We start from the raw sequence: 8,109 nt of genomic DNA on the forward strand, positions 1-8,109 counted from the left end.
AGACAGTGAGACCCATTTTCAACGAAAACGAAACAAAAGCAGACAATTTTAAATATGGTTGTTTTACCTGCGTAACAATGGGAATAATGTTTATCACAATTTAAGTGTAAGAAGTACACAATCTACTGCAGCTCCTGAGGGGTTGGGTTAGGTCCCCAACCTGATGCAGGTGTCAAGGGGTGAGGAGAGGGGGACTGTCGCCCTCACCAATGCCTCCACATGGCTGACAAACCTGCTCTCCCATTCTCATGCCCTGTAAGGGTCAGCTCACTCATGCCCCCTGGCAACAGGATCTGCAAGTGAGGTGGGTGTAGGACGCTCTCTCTCCTGAGTGCTTCAGCCAATGAAGGGCAGGACAGTTTTCCCGCAACCAGTGAGGGGCCCGGCTAACCATGCACAGCCCTATCCTCTTGGCCTTCCATGGTATCAGGAGCCTCAGACATCAACACAGACTGTGGCCCAGATATCACCATGGCCCTGGCTCAGAAATCACCTCAACCCACACCTCATTACTTTCACCTCTTCAGATATGCCTCTAGCCATTCTGTCTCTCTCCTACACCACAGCCTACATTTGCTCACCATAATACAGCCCTTGTTTGCCGGGAACCAATTGCAAGAGACCTTCATGGCACTGGGCAGGAATGTTCTTCCTCCATCTTGAAATTCTTTTCTGTGGCCAGGCTAAGGTTTTACCTGAGTCAAGGTCCCTAAAAGATTAAGGAAATTCCCCCAGGCTACTCACATATATCAATAGATAAAATGAGTATTGACAAATAAGTCATAATTTAGATATGAATGACTAATCTTTCCTAAAATTAAAATTAACTACTCAAAAGTGGAACACACAACCACTTTTGCTAGTGAAGCAAAAACTTGTGCAGCCACTCTGGGAATCAGTGTGGTAGTTTCTTGGGAAAACGAGAATTGATCTACCTCATGATCCAGCTACATCCTGTTGTGCCCAAATTCTAAACCCCCAAATCACCAAGAGTCCCATTCTGATGCAAAAGCAAATTGTCTTTTATTATTGAGTTAACTATTAGCTTGGGCCTTTCATCCATTCATCACCATGGGTAGAATGAGAAGGACCCCAAGGGGCCACTAGGTGGGGAATTTATTGGGCAGAGCAAGGGGAGTGTCTAGGGGTATGCAAAAGTCTCAGGACCGGTGTCCTCTGTTGATTGGTCAGTTGGTTGTTATGGCCTATAGGCCCTCCCAGGGCGGTTGCTCTGCATGTCCCTGTGGCAAGCACCGTAAAGCACACCCAAAGTCCTCCAGCTAACTTCGGATTGGTTCGATGCCACATGGAGGGTATCTGCCCTCCTAGACTAGGTCAGACAAAGTCAGGCAAGCACATGTTGCTGAGTCTTTTATGCAGCCTGTCATGGCTGCTAAAGCAGGGTGCTGGGTGAGGGTCTGGTCCCTTCAATCATTCTTGGGCATACACCCAAAGGATGCTTCATCCCATCACAGAGACACTTGCTCATCCATGTTTATTGCTGTTCTAGTCATAATAGCCAGAAACTGGAAACCCTTCACCGATTTCCTAGATATCCCTTACCTGAAGTGTAGTAAAGAGAATGTGGTATATTTACATAATGGAGGAATATTCAGTCTTTAAAAAAGTGAAATCATGAAATTCACAGGTAAATGAATGGAGCTAGATAAAATCATCCTGAGATGTTGGGAGCTATGTAGCCTATTTTCAGATCAGCATATAAACACCTGTCCAATGGGTGGGTCTCCATGAGGCAAAACCCATAGAGATGGTCTCTCACACGGCAAGAACCAGTAGACCTTGGAACAGTGTAGAACATTGCTGGTACTGCATGACCTGCACTCTCTTTTCTCTCATAATGTCGATGATTCCCTTGGCAGTTTTTAGTGTCACTTGTCAGCCATGAATGGGACAGATTTGATCATCCCCAGAAACCCATTTTTTTTCTTCAATAATTTCCCCTAAAATTCTTCGGTTTTTTTTTTTTTTTTTTTTTTTTTTTTTGGTTTTGCGAGACAGGGTTTCTCTGTATTGTTTTGGAGGCTGTCGGTCCAGCCCGGCCTCGAACTCACAGAGATCCGCCTGCCTCTGCCTCCCGAGTGCTGGGATTAAAGGCGTGCGCCACCACCACCCGGTTTTTTTTTTTTTGTTTTTGGTTTTTCTTCGGGTTTTTAATAGAGGCGAAGACATGTAAAACCCTTTTGTGGGACAAGAGAACAGCTAGAGAAATACAAACTAACTGTATGCAAGTAAATATGCTTTAAGTTTTGATTTATACCGTTCTTGAGAATGTGTGCCTATGCTTATCATCTTTTAGCTTTGTAAGTACAAGCTGTGCCTGGCTTAATATTTAGCCAAGCTAGCTAAATATTGTTTTTGGTTTAAAAGCTGTTTTTAAATAAAAATTGGGGAAAAACATATTTTACACATTTGTTTTTGCCTGAGGTTAATCCTGGAAGGTCGGAAAAACATACTTATTTTTGAAGTATAAATAATGATGGCTTGAGCCCAGGGTCAGCCACTTATGTAAAATTTATTGGGTGGTCGGACAGTTGTTCTGCTAATGCCCCTTCCCTGTCTCAGGGCCTGAACTCCAGCTGCAGGTCAGATTGTGGCACTGAGAGTTACCCCAGACCCAGAAAGAGAAATGTGGTATGTGTTTGTTTATGTGGATATTAGCTCTTAAGTCAATGATAACCAAGTTACAATCAGTAGTATCATAGAGGTTAGGTATAGAGTAAGGTGCTTGGGGAACAGTTAAATCTCTTTAGCAAAGAGAAATAGAATAGATAGATTATTGAAAGTATGGGGTGGAACACTTCTCAATGATCCAGGTGAAGGCTTGAGCATTTAAAATGCAGACAAAAGACAACAGCTCATTCTTGCAAGGGAATGGCTTTTATTGTAACAAGAGCAGAGCATTAAATACTAGTAAGCAGGTACAGTGGAAAACTACCAAGGTCAGGAGCTCATGTTCCCAGGGCCCTCCAGCAAAGGATGAGCGGATAACAGGAACTTGAATTCAGACAATAAGGATGGGCAGAAAACAGGAACTTTCATACAGGTCTAATTGGAAGGAGGGGAACAGGATAAGCTCGCTCCTAGTCACAGATAGTTATGGATGGATGAATGGTGGATCTGAAATGGGAGTGTCAAGTAGAGAGGGGAAGGAAAATGTGGAGAGACAGTGAAGGGCCATTAGAGAGAGGGGTAGTATGGAAACCTAACACAGTAAAATATAGACATATATGAATGTGATCTAAATGAAATCTCCAGATAATGGAAGAGATAGAGCCCCAACTGGCAACCTCTTTATGTCAAATGAAGCTTTCTGTCTAGGGATTGGGTTACATCTAATTGAGTTGTTGGCCAAAGGAGTCCCTTTGGACAATTCAGACTGTTGCCAAGAATATAGGTTGCCTCCAAAAACTGACAGAAAGGCCCCATTCTTGAAGATAACACCTTTACAACTCACTGAATATGGAGAAGTCAAGCTGGTGCCTACAAAGTTTTACCCCTACGTTCTAGTATCTTTAGTACAGGAAAGTACTCTGCATGCTACCAAAGGAGAAGTGTAAACACCAACTCGGCCGCAAATAACTTGATCTATGATGGTGTCCTGACTGCAAGATATGCTAATATAGTGGTGGCACAAAACTCGTAGGGGTAACCAGCCAATATCTGATTTGACTTAAGGCCCACTCCCCAAGATAGAATCCATGTCTAACACTGCTAGAGTGACCAAGAACTGAGACTAGATAGTCCAGAGACCTAGGGTAAAAAACAAATATTACTGTTCTACTAAAAGAATGTGGCAATAAAATGACTCCTAATGCTGTTCTGTTATAATCATAGATTAGTACCTTGTTTACCCACCAGCAGAGAAGCTTCCTCCTGCAAGATGGCAACAAATAGAGACCTACAGTCAGATGATATGCAGAGACACCTTGGAACACTCAACCCTCAAGACTCAGAACCCCCATGGAAGAGGAGACAGAGTATAAGAACCAAAGGTAATGGAGGACACCAGAACAAGGCCCTCTAAATCTCCAATATCAAAGCTCCTGTGAACTTAGAGATTGAGGCAGCAAGAACTGTGTATGTGTTATGGCTTCCAGTTTAATGTTCCTGAGGGATTCTGAGTATGCAAACAAATGGGTCTTTGATTCTTTTTTTTTTTTTCAGATCTATTTGTTATGTATACAGTGTTCTCCCTGCATGTATGCCTGCAGATCAGAAGAGGGCACCAGATCTCATTACAGATGGTTGTGAGCCACTATGTGGTTGCTGGACATTACATTTAGGACCCTCTGAGTTCTCTCCAGCCCCTGGATCTTTTGATTTCTATATAACTCAGCTTTGGCTATGTGCTCTCTTGGTTCCAATGTGCTCTCTTGACTCCTGGCTAGCCTGGGATCTGTTCTGTTGGCCATGTTCAGTCTGGATTTTTCCAGATGCCTCTGGCTATGCTCTCCCTCATATCCACAATAAAATCCTTCTCCTCAACCATACCTAGGAGCGGTCATGAGTGAGAGCCAAAATTGTTTTAATGTGCCTAAGATATCCAAAAGACCAAAATGCCTCTAGCCTCTAAATCCCTTGCTTAAGAACAGACACTTCCTGAGAGGCTGGAGGCTGTGGTTTACATAAGATAACAAACACCTTGTTTTTCCTTCTCTAAGCAAGTTCAGTCAACCCAGCTGCACCAGATGTGCTTGATCACATGTAGGCAGGAAGTAAATCAAAATGTATGCTTGCCCCTGATTGGATGAAGGTGGGAAGTACATAGTTTTGTGTGTTTGCCTTTATAAGCACCTGGCCAAGACAGCTTGTGGCCATTTTCTGGGAACTCTGAAATAAACCTGGCCAGATTCCATCATCCTGCCTTTACTTATTTAATTAAAGCTTGCTTCAAATTTGGCTCAAAATTGTGTACTGGTCTTACTCTTACCCAGCGTGATTAACATGTCCTCATTTTCATTCAGTCACAACCCGTGTCCCAAGCCAGGTCCAGTCACCTGTCCTTAACAAGTCGATTAAAATAGTCAAATTAAAAGTGGAAAGCAAAGAGATTTACTCAACTTGGCCACACTGGGAAGAGGGACAGAGAAAACCAGGGAACACCCAAGTTCATGTTCAGAGTATTGAAGTGAGGTTTAAGTTTACAGAGCACCAAGGTATGCACATCTGAACAGTCCTGTTCAAAGTGTGGTCCTGCCAACAACTGAGCCATCCACCAGGTTTCATTCCCATCTGGTAAGGTGGTTGATTAAGTTGTCAGAACTGTGTGACATCTTTCTCTGGTAGGGATGGTCCCCCTGTGGCTAGCACCTTTTCCTTCTCCCAGCATGAGATTCCTGGGAAAATTCCTATTTCTTTGGGATCCACTGTTTGAAGAGTCTGGTGGATCAAGAGGCATAAATGTCTCCTCTTCACTTCTCCGTGGTTACAAAACCAAACCTTAAACTGAATCTTTTGTAAGGCCAATTAACAACCTAGAATGTTAGTGTTTGTGGAGGGCTTGGAATGTCCAAAGTCTAATCACAATTTATCCTGGGCTGCCTTTAGCACCCTAATAGCCATTCTTTGCCTGGCTCTGAATATGACTAAACATCCTTGTGGCTATCTGGTGAAACCTTTTGGGATATATAAATTTAAGAGACCAGTAATCTAGCCAGGAGGTGGTGGCACACGCCTTTAATCCCAGCACTCGGGAGGCAGAGGCAGGCGGATCTCTGTGAGCTCGAGGCCGGGCTGGACCGATAGCCTCCAAAACAATACAGAGAAACCCTGTCTCATAAAAACCAAAAAAAAAAAAAAAAAAAAAAAAAAAAAGAGACCAGTAATCTCCATTAACCAAAGGCTAAGAATAAGGTCATCAGATAGCATCTGAGGCCTAACACAGAGATTTCTCTCCATTTTGCTATAACCACCTATCTAATGTTTTCAGTGACATATTTGAAAAGTCTTATTTTCACAGTACTATTACCATGTTGGAACATAGTATAATTGGAAACTGGAATCTGTGTTCGCAGGTCATAGTCACTCATATTTGGCTCCAGAATAAATTATCTCACCTCTTTTGAGATAAGAGTTTCTGGGCCTGGAGAGATGGCTGTGTAGTTAACAACACTGGCTGCTAAATTCAATTCCTAGCAACCACATGGTGACTCACAACAACCTATAGTAAGACCTGATGCCCTCTTGTGGCACAAAGTTGTACATGCAGATAGAGTACTTACACTTAAAATAAATATCTTTTTATTATTTTAATTTTAAATAGCTTGTTTTACATGCCAATCCCAGTTCCCTCTTCCTCCCTTCCTCTGAAAATAAATATATCTCAAAAAAAGGACAACGTTGTTTTCATACCAACAATTACACTTTGCTCACATTTAACCCCTTTACCTTCTCTGGTTCTTCTCCTAATCTCCCTTCTTTTTGGCAAATAGTCTCCCATCTTTGTCACTATTAAACAAAAATTTTTGCAATTTCAAGAACGTCATAAAATCACATCAGGTGTGCATCACAGACTTGCCCAGCTTTGATATACCATACCATGCACCTCAACAACGTATTTGGAAAACACTTTGATTTATGGCTATGTTCGGTTATTATAAAACTTAGGAAATATTGCCATGTTATCTTGTAATGGTTTAGGCAAAAAGAGATTAACTATTGAGATTTTGCCCTATCAAATCAAGTTATGCAAAGGTATTGTTTAAAAATTAAGCCTTTACACAGCTGGAGACCCATATCCTGAGAGGGCGCTCTCAGGGCTCTTTCACCCCTGAGGGCCATTAAGATTCCTAATGATATTCAGCTATACTCATAGATTGGTGCCTAGCCCAACTGTCATCAGAGAGGCTTTATCCAGCAATTGATGGAAACAGATGTAGAGATCCACAGCCAAACATTAGATCTCAGGGAATCCTGAGGAAGAGGAGGAAGGATCGTAGGACCCAATGGTGTCAAGGGCACCACAACCCCGCCCCCCCAAACCAACTAACCTGGGCTCATAGGAGCTCACAGAGACTGAACCTTACAACCAGGGAGCCTGCATGGGACTGACCTAGGCCCTCTGCACATGTTACAGTCTTCATGTGAAACTCTTAATAGTAGAAACAGGGGCAGTCTCTGACTGTTGCTAGCTTTTGGGACTCCTTCCTCCAACTGGATTGCCTTGTCCAGCCTTAATAGAAGAGGAAGAAGTGTCTAGTCTCACTGCAAACTGATATACACTGGTGGGCTGATATCCATGGGAGGCCTGCCTATTTCTGAAAAACAGTGGAGGAATGGATGGGGGAGTGGTGATGGAGGAGTAGGAACTGTGAAGAGGGGAGGCAGGGAGGGGAAATTTGGGGATGTAAAAACCAACCAACTAACCAAACAAACAAACAAAACTAGGGAGATGGCTTGTTTTGTGGTCACACGGGCCTGCGCTGGATCCTGAGTACCCATGTGAATAAGATGAGAGGGGTGGTATGCGCTTGTAATTCAAGTTCTTGGAAGTGGAGGCACAGAGTCCTAGGGCTGGGTACCAGACAACTTAGGTTGAATGGGTGAGCACTAGGCCACTGAGAGACTCTACTTCAAAAATAAGGTGAATGACAACTGAGGAAAAACACCTGAGGTTGTACATACATGTGCAAGTGAACCCACACATAAAAATGTACTGTCACATACATGCACACATACATAAAATGAAATAAAAAGACATTTATGCAATATAACAACTTCCCCATGTTATGTTATTGCTTTAGTAAATCATGTAAGAGGAACATTTTAACTAATATATAATTAATTTTGGTTATTAAATGAACACTTTTTATTTTAATGACCAATTAAGGATATAATACAAAGATCAATAAAATTAAGCATACATTATAGTCAGCTATTAAAATATGAGCATAGTTTTACTCCTTAGAAAATGCTGAGGCTTATAAGATGATACTGCATTTTTTCATAATTTTTTCCTTGATAAAAACTATGAAAAATTAAGATCTCTATATTCTTAACAACTTCATCCCCAACTTCTATAAAGATAGCTTAGTGCTTGAATACCAAAGTAAAGGGCTAAATGGTATAATTAATTACAAGAGGAGCAAC

The sequence above is a fragment of the Mesocricetus auratus genome, unplaced genomic scaffold (genome assembly GCF_017639785.1).
Source record: "Mesocricetus auratus isolate SY011 unplaced genomic scaffold, BCM_Maur_2.0 Super-Scaffold_100011, whole genome shotgun sequence".
NCBI classification, from domain to species: Eukaryota; Metazoa; Chordata; class Mammalia; order Rodentia; family Cricetidae; genus Mesocricetus; species Mesocricetus auratus.